Source organism: Habropoda laboriosa, unplaced genomic scaffold (assembly GCF_001263275.1).
Source record: "Habropoda laboriosa isolate 0110345459 unplaced genomic scaffold, ASM126327v1 scaffold24, whole genome shotgun sequence".
Taxonomy (NCBI): Eukaryota; Metazoa; Arthropoda; class Insecta; order Hymenoptera; family Apidae; genus Habropoda; species Habropoda laboriosa.
In genome coordinates this window covers 21,098-34,641 of record NW_017100128.1, presented here as the reverse complement: position 1 = coordinate 34,641, position 13,544 = coordinate 21,098, and the positions used below count along the sequence as shown (strand labels likewise).

The 13,544-nt window shown below is 33.8% G+C and overlaps 1 pseudogene; it reads right to left on the bottom strand.

Moving 5' to 3' along the window:
- Positions 1 to 9,450: 9,450 nt before the first annotated feature.
- LOC108579206 overlaps positions 9,451 to 13,544 on the bottom strand; it is a 4,544-nt pseudogene continuing 450 nt past the window's right edge.

Here is a 13,544-nt window from a genome sequence, read left to right as displayed (position 1 = left end):
CACCTTCTCTAATACAGTCATAAAAATAAGGCACATGTATTGTCATTATTGGCCGACGCGATAACATCGACGAATCGGATCGTTTAAAATTGCGTGACGTGAAATTTAGGCGGTGAAAATGAAGTGCCCTTGTGCTGCCCTGAGGGCAATCTCCTGAGCACCGCACAATACTTACTTTCTTCGAACAGAATTAAACACTTTTTAAGAACTTATGCCAGCTTTATGCCAATGCCGTTCAACAGGCCTTCAAGCGGGCAAGGGCGCCCGCCGATGCCCGCGGGCAGAGCTGAGGGCAAAGTCGCGGACTAGTGATGTCACGTACATTAAAGCGGAGTGGGGGAAAGACATTGGTGGTAAGGGTATAGGTCCTTCTTAAGAAAGGTGAAGGGTACTACATATACATATACACACATGCACACGCCGTTGCCCGAGAAGATGTGACTTGTTGCCCGCCGATTTGTTCTCGCCCGGGGAAGTCTAATACGCTGCCCGTGCGGGCAATGATTGAACGGCACTGCTTTACGCTATGTATCGATATCTAGGGTTACTTTAAACACTCCACTCCAGTAGCAAGGTATATGCAAATAAATAAATTATCGAACTATTTGATCCGCTTGTTACAATTAATTTCAAATAACTTTATGTAACTTTTATAACTGCACATCGGTATACGTATTCTAAACTGTTCTGTGAGATTGAGAAGTCAAAAGCATATGTTATTTGAACCTGACTTTTATATTTCGTCAACACAGCCACTTCTAAAGAGAGATTGTTATTGGTATACGTTTTCCTTAATGACAAGCAACGTCTATCTGAAGTGGCATCGTTAAAAATAAATTCATGACGTATTTTTAAATGCCTCATCTTGTTTATCATACTTATAAGTAGATTATACTTTGAATTATACACGTCTTTATCATATTTTGTTAGTCATACGTACATATATATGTACAGTTTGTAAGTATTGAGTACTGAGAATTAAAAAAAAGGTTCTATACGTCGTTCAAAATGAGAGTAACCTCGCTCTCGGACCGATTCTCGTCCGTTCTGCGCCTAGACAGACAGCGTAGCAGAGAGTAAGTGGGGGTTTGGACGATGTTGCCCGCCGATTTGTTCTCGCCCGGGGAAGTCTAATACGCTGCCCGTGCGGGCAATGATTGAACGGCACTGCTTTACGCTATGTATCGATATCTAGGGTTACTTTAAACACTCCACTCCAGTAGCAAGGTATATGCAAATAAATAAATTATCGAACTATTTGATCCGCTTGTTACAATTAATTTCAAATAACTTTATGTAACTTTTATAACTGCACATCGGTATACGTATTCTAAACTGTTCTGTGAGATTGAGAAGTCAAAAGCATATGTTATTTGAACCTGACTTTTATATTTCGTCAACACAGCCACTTCTAAAGAGAGATTGTTATTGGTATACGTTTTCCTTAATGACAAGCAACGTCTATCTGAAGTGGCATCGTTAAAAATAAATTCATGACGTATTTTTAAATGCCTCATCTTGTTTATCATACTTATAAGTAGATTATACTTTGAATTATACACGTCTTTATCATATTTTGTTAGTCATACGTACATATATATGTACAGTTTGTAAGTATTGAGTACTGAGAATTAAAAAAAAGGTTCTATACGTCGTTCAAAATGAGAGTAACCTCGCTCTCGGACCGATTCTCGTCCGTTCTGCGCCTAGACAGACAGCGTAGCAGAGGGTAAGTGGGGGTTTGGACGACTAGTGGTTCTAGCCCTGCCTTAGGCACGTCCCATGCGCGAAGCGAGGTTACTCTCATTTTGAACAGAGTATACTACATTTTATTCAGAATATGAGTGGATAGTATGCTGATATAGTCAGCCAGTTTACTTTCAGGAGAATTGATACACGAAGGCAACGGTCTCGGAAAAAACTGTAAAATCATAATTAAAAATTGTTTATAACGATAATATAGTGTCTCTGTTATTACGTATAAAAATTCTGCGAAAACATTGTTGTAAGAACTATTACATCAATATCAAGTGTTGAAACAATTATTTTAAGTAGCAAATAAAGAAAAATACCTTTTTTTTGGTAAACTACCTTTGGAATATTACCTTTTGCAAAAATCGATATTTTCATGCTATCACAGTTTGTAAAAGTAAGTTTAAACATAATTAGCTATAAATATTATGATTTCAAACATAACAGCATATTATTTTCAGGAAAAAATACACGTCCAAATATATCTTTGAAATAAACTGTTTCATAAGAATACACTTTAAATCGAATACTGGTACGTTATAATTTTTAACTACAAATTTAATTTACAACTTTTAATCTTTTAGGTAATATCATGTTCATTTTCATTCCTGCAGACTCAGTATTTAAAAAAAATTTTCAAATGGAATTATTCATTTCACAATTTATATAAAATTATCCGTGAAATACTAATTAAAAGAACACGCGTTAAACAATATGTTTGTCTCTAAAAATTAGGTGTGTATACTCTTATGGTGGATAAAATTACGTGAAATACAATATGACGTGTATATTACAAATAAACGAAGAAAATTCACGATTTTTAGTGTGATTGAATGTTAATCATAATGAAACTATGAAATCACACTTTATCGCTTAAGTGTGATAAAATAATTCGATATAAACATGCACAATATGTAATTTGTAACCTCGTTGAAATGTACAATAAAATATTAATCCACAAATCTCTTGAACAAAAACTTGGCATCCATCTTGAATAAAGTTTTGAAATATGTCATACCTAAAATATCAGTTTAAGATATTGTCAAGTTAAGAAATTCATATGAACACTACATTTTCAGCAATTAAATATGTAATCACATTTTCTACTACACCCATAAAGTTAATAATTAATTACTTAATTAATATGTCTGTACGAGAATTTTATACTACATGAAATTTTAATAAAGTTCCAATGAAAAATATTGAAAAATAAAAGCTTGAATAATCACCTTGAAGGTTATGGAAACAGGACAAATTAATTATATCTATGTTTGTAATCTTTTTAATCGATATTTTTTAATAGATTATCAATAGATTTTCTTTATTATCGCACTAGTTTCATTTACATTTGTATTATTCTGAAATTTTCGCGGTTATAATATGGACGGTATAACCTGTCTGGTAATTGTACGTAGACTGTTCGTTTTTGTCCATTTTGGGACTACATTTTAATTGCCAAAGTTTTTGGGAATTGCGGGTGGTAGAATTTAGAGATGCATCCATTAGGGAAGAATCAGGAACATGTAAGGATAATGAGCATAGCTGATTAGAATTGATAGTTCGATGATTAGAAACAAAAAATGTAGGGACAATGGTTTGCAGGTAATGAAAGTAAGGGGGTATTCTAATATGACAGCCGCTTTTTTACGACTTCTTTGCAAATTTATTATAGAAGTTCTGTAACAGGTATTAACATGAGCTTCATTCCTATGTATTTACTTGTCCTTGAAGAATGATTACAAATTTTTTTGTTGAAAAATAATTAAATGTGGCTGCTGTGGAACACGTCAAACACGGGCATGAACAAAAAAAGTACGTTGATGGTTGCCACGATTTGAGCCGTTCTGCTTATCTGAATTAAAAAAATCCAATTGATTCTTATTTAGTATGACTCTGACTATGGTCGGTAGTAGAATAAAAGAAAAATATTGAAAACTACAAAAATGGCGGCACTTTGAATATGAAGTTTCGACTTTTGTTCGTCTTTCAGAGGTTTTAAAAATTAGAAAAAAATATATTTTTGCATGATTTTACTACCGACCATAGCCACACATGTGCTGAAGCATGTGCAAAATTTGAGTTCGATTGGTACAGTAGTTTTTGCCAGATCGTGGGAACCATTTCAGAAAACATAGTTTCGAGAAAAGCGCGTTTAAAGTTATAAGTGCAATTTACATAGGGCTAATTTTATTTATCATTAATCTGCTAGTTCAGGACCATCCGTACAGTTGCATACAAGGTCAAATAGGCTTAGCGGACCGACGCGACATTGAGGAACGTGCGGTGATCCGACTCCTGGTTTTTCGCAATTTTACGACCTTCCATGAAAGGAAATGACTTTGTTGGCAGCTCAAAAAATATAGCATTCCATTTAAAAAAATTAAACTGGCTTTGAAATCTCCCCCATCATACCAGGTACAAAAAAAATATTTACACCACATAACGTCCCTCTCCATATCAAACAACTTTTATTAAAACATTTTTTTTCCTACTATCACTTCCTTAAAAGATATTTCACTGTATTGAGATAAAACAGACACCCTGTAGATTGTGATTTTATCAATTACAGTTGTCAGTAACTTGTCAATCGCTGTATGTTTGGTGTGAACATCTATTTTTCTATTGACGTCTGTAAGGTCAACGGAGTGTCTTGGATGGTGTCATTATGGTGTCACTTTCTTGTTGGCAAGAAATTCCATGTGAGAGGAGGTGGAAGAGGGAAAAGAAGAATATAATTAATTAATATTTTATACTAAATATTACGAAGCAACTAAAATAGTATGTATTTTACATTCTTATACTTACAAGCATTTATCATCACTTCTGTATTTGGTCAAAATTGTTTTTATACTTAATATGTAACATTGAAAGAGTATACATATAGTACATATTATTGCAATTTTATCTTGAAGAGGAGGAGTAAGAAGAAGAAGAGGGAGCAGAAGAAGAAGAATATAATTAATTCATATTTTACAATAAATGTTAAAAAACACCTAAAATAGGATATATTTTATATTTTTATACACAATATTTAACATTAAACATATACATTATCGTTTTGAAGTCATATTATGGCAGTTTGGTACGATAATTTATCTTAGATTTACTTTTGGCCAGGATTTCGACGAAATCTGCCACTGTGTGTCTCACATTTACCTCCTAAACGCGGTAAACAGTCCTTTTTCATAAGTATCCTCAAAATGAAAAAAATTCTACAGAGGCAGTTAATTGAACATTTGGGCTGTAATGTGGTACGATTTTTTTTTTCATATTTCTTAATTATTAACGTGGTTATACGACTTTAAAAGAGTCCACCTCAAAATGATTGAAATAAAAAATTATTACTTAAAATTTTGTTTTATTAAATTTTTTTTTAATTTATTTATATACAGGTAAATGAAACCCTCTAGTATGCAAAAAGAAAATCTGAGGACATAAAGATACATTAAAACACTTAAGATCTAAGTATGCGAGAAACGTTACGCTTGAATGAATCTAAATGACCAAAAAAATTTAGAGAATTGCTGTGTTTGTTAACATTGATGAATATGCGGTTCAGACAATTTAATCGACCGTAAAATGTTCTATGAATTTCTTCATGTAGAAACGAGTGTCGCCTTAGGCGATAGTTCGAGGGTGCAATTAAACCGAAGTGAGATAGGATTGACGGACACGTTACAATGCCATTCAGAACTTTGTAGGTAAATACAAGACCAAACTCAGTGCGGCGGAGATCGAGAGGCAGTAGATTAAGTTGGGACTGGACATGCGTATAATCATGGTCCATAGGTGACATGGGGAAGCCTAATTTACGAGATGCAATCCGCAGAAATTTGTGTTGTACGCTTTCGAGATTAACGGAGAGGTAATGTTGGTAAGGTGACCATATTATCGAGCAGTATTCTAGTTGAGAGCGAACCAGGGAGCAATATAGTATTTTCAATGTATTGATGTTGTTAAAGTACCGAAATGATCTGGTAATAAGGCCCAGCATACGGAGGGCGGCACTGGTTATATTGGAAATATGTTTCGAGAAAGAAAAGTTTGAACAGAAGGTGACACCAAGGTCGCAAATGTCGTTGACACAGCTAAAGCTCAAACTATTAAGTGAGTAATCGATTATTTTACTGTTCCTCAAGTGTGAGAACCGCATGACAAAACATTTAGAAAGATTAAGAGTAAGCATATTCCTTTGGCACCAAGAGTTTAAATTAATAAGATCACTTTGAATGGATAGAGGGCTGGATGAGTTCTCAATGGCATGGAAGAGCTTTAAATTATCTGCAAATAAAAGAAAGTGATAGTAATCGAAGCAAGTGGAAATATCATTGATAAATAGATTGAAGAGGAGAGGGGCAAGATGCGAACCTTGCTGAACCCCTGAAATTACCTCAATGTTATTTGAAAAAGATCCATTGAAGTTGACAATCTGCGATCTATTCGAGATGAAGCTGCTCAACCATGCCAGGAGACTTCCAGAAATACCATAACTCTTTAACTTCGCAATAAGTAAGGAGTGACAAACCGACAAATTTAACTAATTCGTGATGGAACTAACTGTACTATGTATGTATCTGAATTGTACCAAATTTTATTTTAATATTATTGCTATTTTTGGAATCGTACGTTGTTTAATATTCTTCATTTTTATTCTTAATTTTAAAGATGTATTTAGTAGAATTCAGTGTTCTTTCTGCTATCGTTGAAAAGGAAAAAGCCTTACCTTTAACATAAAAAAAGAAATTAGCTGCTACTGAGGTAACTACAGTGATTTTTACTATTATTGACACCAACGACGCGTCACTGGTATCGAATTGATTAGTCCAGATATTTATGTAAAAATTTGCAGCACTAGCATTAAGTATTTTCAAACAATGAACTTTCAAATTTTTATCTATTAGTTATAGTTAATATATAATCTTAGTTTACATTAACTTTAAGATTAATTCTTATTTTGTGAAATTTTGTGAAATAAAGCTGTTAAGATTTTAACTTTATGTGTATGTCTTTTGCACTAAATAATTGTATTTTGTAATTATATTAAATTTTATGTAATTTCAAATAAGCATTCCTCACTTGGCCCCATATCAATCATTTATTTATAAATGCTGTTAAAGAATAATTTTTATTTGTTATTCTGTACCCACAAGACCACGAATATATGCCCAAATTGTAGAAAATAAAAAAAAAGAGGGATAAATACATTTCAGTCAGAAAATAGTTTTTACCACGTTTGAGAGACAAATACCCCACTGTGCGTCGTTTCAACGCTCGTGTGACACCAACTTTGTAGTTTGTGAAAATACAGGGTGAATCACGTAGTGTTACAATCTGTTTTCTCCGAAACTATTACGTTACGGGTTACGCTTTGTGTCCTTACACGAAGCGGAATTTCGGTTAGTTAGATAGGAAGGCTGGAACATTCAACGCATGTGACTACGTCGTTCTCCAGAGGAATTTGAACATTCAACGCAAGTGGTTACTACGTCGTTCTCCAATGGGTAGAAGGGTCTGAGGACTGTGCGTATCGTAATGTTCGATATACCTCGAGCTGTAACGGTATACATATCTTTGTGAGTCTAGCCAATTCGTTATTAATGTTACTAGGACATGGTTATTGTATATAAGCGGATGTACTTCTACGAACTACATTCCATCAATAATAATGGTTAACAATGGTTTTACAAAGAGTTTAAAGTTAACGGGTGATTCTGGTTGATTCTTGACTCGGCAAGAATCTTCCTTCTCGACTTTACACGACGAGTGCGCGGGGGCGTCGTAGACAGGAATGTCTAGTTGACATTTACGGAATAAGTATTAAACTTAGTTGCTCGAAAAGGAATGCAGCCCGATCTTGCTCGTGTCAAAACGGCAACTATTAGAATAACGTTCTGTTTCAAAGTTCAGAGCGACTCTGTTCCAGAGCATTCTTTTTTTGTTTGTTGTGGGGTAATTCCTCTAAATCCGTTCCTGGAAACTGTCGTCTCCTTATCGGATGGGCTGAATTGTGGTATTGTGGTTAACGTCAATGATGTGTGGAATGGCAGTAGCCAACCTGAATTGTGCTAGGAAAAATTTTCAAAAAAACCTAAAAACATGAAGAAAGTTAATATTGTGGCTGATAGGCAGGAGGGGTAAGCCATGCACTAGGAAAAGCAAAAGTTATCTCTCCATGCAACCAGTAGCCAGCAACCAGCAGGCAAGGGAGGCAGGCAGCATCAAACATGGTGGACTGTAAGCAGAGCTAGAGAAAGTGAAGGTGAAGCAAGGAAGTTGAACACAGCAGGACACCGAAGTGATGTGGGGGAAGGTAGATTATCCTGAGATGGGGAATTTATATTTAACGCGGTAGGGAAAACGATTGATGTCATATAGGTCGGTGAGCCTCATCAGGGTATTAGTGTGATTTGGCACTGAGTATTTGGCAATGTCATTCCGGATATAAGAGATGATGGGCTGAATATTTGTTTCATCATGGAGCATCTTTGTAGAGTAGCGAGGGGGGGGGGGCGACCAGTAATTATTTTTAGAATGCGGTTTTGGGTGACTTGCAATTTTTTGAGGTTTTGTTGACTGGTGTTTATCCAGACATGGGATCCATCAATGAGTACTGTTCTGAGACAGACTAAGAGCGACTCTACTCCAGAGCATCGGAAATCGTGCCCTTATATACGCCAAGTATCGTGGTTTTTTGTGGTGGGGGCCCTAGATTTTCGTGAGAACGGAATGCGTTCGTTTACCCTATCTCGAGGGCCTTCTAGGGGGTACGCGCTAGACGGAAGTCTCAGCGCCACCGTGTCGACTAGTCTGCGTACGTAACACTATTATAGATATCAATCTGAAATTTGGACACGTTACATGGTTCAAACGGATTAACATTTCAAAGTATAAGAAGTTGTGGTTGTGAATTTCCTAATTGTGGAAAGAATGCAACCTTCAATTTTTTCAAATGGAACTGTATATTAATTTTCCATTATTCCGATAATTGTTGTCAAGCCTAACAACTTTTGTCTGAAGCATTTTTTTTTATTCTTCATAATTTAAAAGTTATAGCGAAGAATAATTTTGTTAAGAGTAATTTTGAGGTAGGTCGAAGATGATCAAACTAAACATTAGTTTATTTATTCTCTATGGAATTACTTCGCTTTATGTATTCGAATCTTTGCAATTTATTATCAGTAACACACAATTAATTCATAAAGTCAATTCTTAGAATTTCGTTCATGGCATCCGAGCTTGATCTGATTGATGAGAATAAACATTCGCCCGATCTCCAGTCATAAAACCCCTCCCACTCACAAACTACACAATTCAATCATTTTTATCAAACGTAATTATAAGTTCAACATTTTTTCATTTTGATCACCTTCGACCAATCCCAAAATTATTCTTAAGAAAATTATTCTTCGCTATAATTTTTATGCAACAGATATCGACGACAGTTATTGGAATAATGAAAAATTAATATACACTTCCATTTAAAAAAATTGAGGGTTGTACTCTTTCCACCCCTAGGAAATTCACCCCCACAACTTCTTATACTCTAAAATGTTGGTTCATTTGAACTTTTTAAGGTGTCCAAATTTTAAATCGATATCTATAATAGTTTCGAAGAAAATAGATTGTAACACTTTACGTGGTTCAAAGTCTTAATAAATAATTGGTTATAATACCGAGTCAATAATGGATAAAAATAACTTACAAATAATATAATGTATCAGTAAGTGACTGATGTGGTTCTAACTGTAAATGCAGCCCAACAAGGGAGGCAAGTTTATGTGCATATTGACAAGGAGCAGGAACTTTTATAGTACCAGGCCAGTTGTAGTACAAGTGACAAAGCTTGTACGTTAATCGTTGTATATGTTCGGCTCTCATATTTCTATTGTCATAAACAACAATATAGTGAGTTGGTGATACTGTACCTTCACGAACGTTCTGTGATACCAAGAAAAAATCATAATAAGCAGGTTTTGTTATATAGGAATCTACAATTGTTCCCGGTGGAGGATTCTCTAGTCCCATAGACTAAAACATACATGAATAACTTTCGTAATTAAAAGATACAATTTGTTAATTTCGTTGTTTTCAGTTAAAAACTTACACATTTCGCAAATATCCGTGTATTAATGCGTTTGTGAACTACTATCACAGTTAATGTTGGTTGATAATTTGGTTCTATAGTTTTAAATGCTGCTAACAATTGTTTTACTTCATATCGAACAACAGTGTCAATTTGCCCCTGACCAACGCCATCTCGGTATACAATAATGCGATCTGGATAACGCTTATTATACTGTAATGTAAAAGATTTATGTATACAACGATTATAATAGTAATACAAAGTATTAATGTATGTCATAAATAGTAAAGACTACTTACTTTATAGTAAACTTTTACTGCTGAAATTAAGCAGATTTGTAGCACATCTACTAATTCTTGATGTTTACCTTGCAAAGAAACTTTACTGTGCCAAGTTGTTAATAATTTATCTAGGCTTGCTACAAAACCTGCAACACTTCCTTTGGTTGATTGACCAACACCTGCATGATATACATCTATTCCACAAATCATGCAATTCTCCTAATACAGTAACGTTTAATATTTGTATCAACTTCCATAAATTAAAATTATAAATATTTTTTTCGTACCATAGGTATAGCTAATGCCCAAAGAGCTCCACCTAGCTTACAATTAATTTGTAAAGCAATTTTTTCTGTTATACTCTTTAATTTGTCGCTACGAGAAATAGTTTTGGATATAATAACTTGCGAAGGTACAGGCATTTCTACACAGCATACCCTAGATGTTGAACAATAAAATTTGTGTATCAAGTAATTATTGTAAAGTACACGAAATACTTTACCTCTTTACTGCAGAATATTTATCTGTTCGATTGGTTGGAAATATAACGATCATTAAAGAAACTGTTTGTTGAATGTTGTTCCGTAATGCGTGTACATACGTTTCAATCCTATCATCTTTCAAGGGAATAGCCTGTGGTTCTCCAATAGTCATACCTATAACTTTTGAAACCTTTTTTAACATACCGATAAACTCTTGTGCACATCTTGTGTCTCTGTTACAATATAAGACACAGAAGTGGTTCGAACTGGGCTGAAAGTATGAGAATATTTTAAATACTACTGTTGCATTATTAACTGATTGTAATTCACAAAAGTACGTACAGTCCTCAGTAGAGTACTCCTGCACACTGCAGAACTCCATTGTACAGGTTTATTTGGTGGGCATATAAATTTTGCTCCATTACCAAAAAATATATTCTCAGGTTCGAGAACTCTGCCTTTCAATTGTAATACATCAGTCTCCAATTGTAAACCCCAATCTGCTAATATTTCTCGTGGTACGTCATTATTCTGTATTTCTTGTATAAAATGTCTGAATACATCGCGTCGGGCATTAGGAGACATTTTAGTTATTTCATCGAGATCTTTCATTACTTTAAAATCTGAACGTATACTATCGCTTAAACTTGCTGTATAACATAATTCAGGAACCAACAATATTTGAGTTTCTTCTGTCTGTATTTTCACATTTGTATAATAGAAATAATTGATGTTTAAGTTTTATAATTAAATATCTATATTAGTAGATTAAGATTACTCACTTGACCAGTAGGTAATTTGCGTTTAGCACAATGAACTAAAAGTGGTTGATTTCTATCCTTTATTTCTAAATTCCAATGATGTTTATAATAATGTATTAAAGATATCTTTTCACCTTCTTTATCAAATTCATATGTTGGGTTTCTATCCCATGCAATATCATCAACGCGATAATTTTTATTATTATATCTTGTAAAAATAGGTAGTCCAATAATTTCTCTCATAACAGCATCTTTAAAATTTGGTTTACTTCCAAACCTCATCCTGTGTTATGATATTGTGTAATAATATGAAATTAACTTTATACTATTAAGTTTTTAGTACAATTTTTTGCAAATCTTACATTATTTCACGCACTGTTTCTGTACGCATAACACGATGTCGTGCATCTATGCATAATTTTAAACCTCCATCATATTCGTTAATAGTTGTTACATAACCAGGCCATACTTCCAGTTTATGTTGTGGTACATGTATTCCTCTTGGATTAAAATTATGTTGACCAATGCGAATTAAACTAAGAGCATGCATAACACGTTTAAGTAGAACATTAAAAAATGCAACATTCTCAGACATAGATTGCTGTTTTTTGTATATTAGTGTTAAGTTTACTTTGCTCTCATCCATAGGGTGTGTAGATTCAAATATTGTTATCTGAAAATCATACATACATTTATACAGGGTGGGGCAAAAACTTTATCTCCTTGGAACATTTCCGTTATGTGTAATAATGTGGATAAATATTATATACAAAACTTGAAGGATATGGAGGAGAACATAATGTGATGTAAATAGTTTTTACGTGGATGTAGGCATAGGAGATTTCAAGGTCATCGTTATTTTTTTAAATGAGGTGCTCTATTCTTTTTATCATTGTGTGATAGCCGCTGCTGTGGCGATTTCAAAGTCAAGTGTAATGGTAAAACAAACTTTCTTAGATTACAAAAGATGTTCGAAGTATTTACTATTTGTATCGATGTAAAGTTGCAATCTTTGTATCGCTGAATCACATGTACGTCTTATCATCTCTGAACATATTCCAGCACATGCTGCAACAATCCGTCGTCTCATTTTGATGAGTTTCCCCATAAATGAGGATAGTCATGTCCAGTTGTTCTTTAAAAGAAAATTTCATCTTGATTATTACGATGATATTTGACTCAACAATCAATTGATACTGACTATCAATATTCCACGCAATGTCGTAATGTTTACGTGCGTAGCTATACGTAATGCATTATTAGAAAGTAAATATTGCGACAACACTATCTATTTACATAAAAGTAAGCGTCAATGAATTGCAGCATTTGCTAGAATAAATCCAGTAAATATAAGACATACGCAATTTTACAATGCGAAAATAAAAATAATTGTTTTACAATCTTCCTTGTCCTTAAATGATCTTTAATGATAGCATGCTGAAATCGTCATAGCAGTGGCTATCACACAACGATAAAAAAAAATGTAACATCCCATGTAAAAAATAAAGATGACCTTGAAATCTCCTCTGTGCCTCCACCCATGTAAAAAGTATTTACATCACATTATGTCCCCCACCATATCATGCAAATTTTGTATACAATATTTTTCCATATTCTTACAAATAATGGGTTATTCCAGGTGGACAAAAGTTTTTCCTCATCCTATATATACTTTTTCTGTCTCTATGATCATTACTTACATCTTCCTTCAACTTCTCTGGTAAATACAATATAACTCCATCAAACACTCTTGTTCGACCCAGTGCTTGTAAATGTTGATTAAGGAGTTTTCTTCTAAGAGATCATGAATCAATGTCAGGATTATATTTAACTTCATAATTAAACAACCCTTTCTTAGGATCTAGTTTAAGATTTATATAATTGGCACTTAATTGTATTCTGAAAACCACTGCTATTGTATAATCCATTTTAATTGAAGTTTATTGTATATATCAACTATAAATGTTGGCTATACTTACGGTTTCCCACCTACTCCTTGATAAGAAACTGTTTTCTTTTGATGTGTTTTATTTTCTTGTGCTGTAATATCAGATAATTTTCCCAAAACTCCTGCATCATCTGGGAGTGATGCAGGTACACTTGAGGATTTCACCACTAAACTATAAAAATATATTATTTTCTGTCATTCAAATGTGAAAAAATGTTTTTAGTAGTATACTTTTAC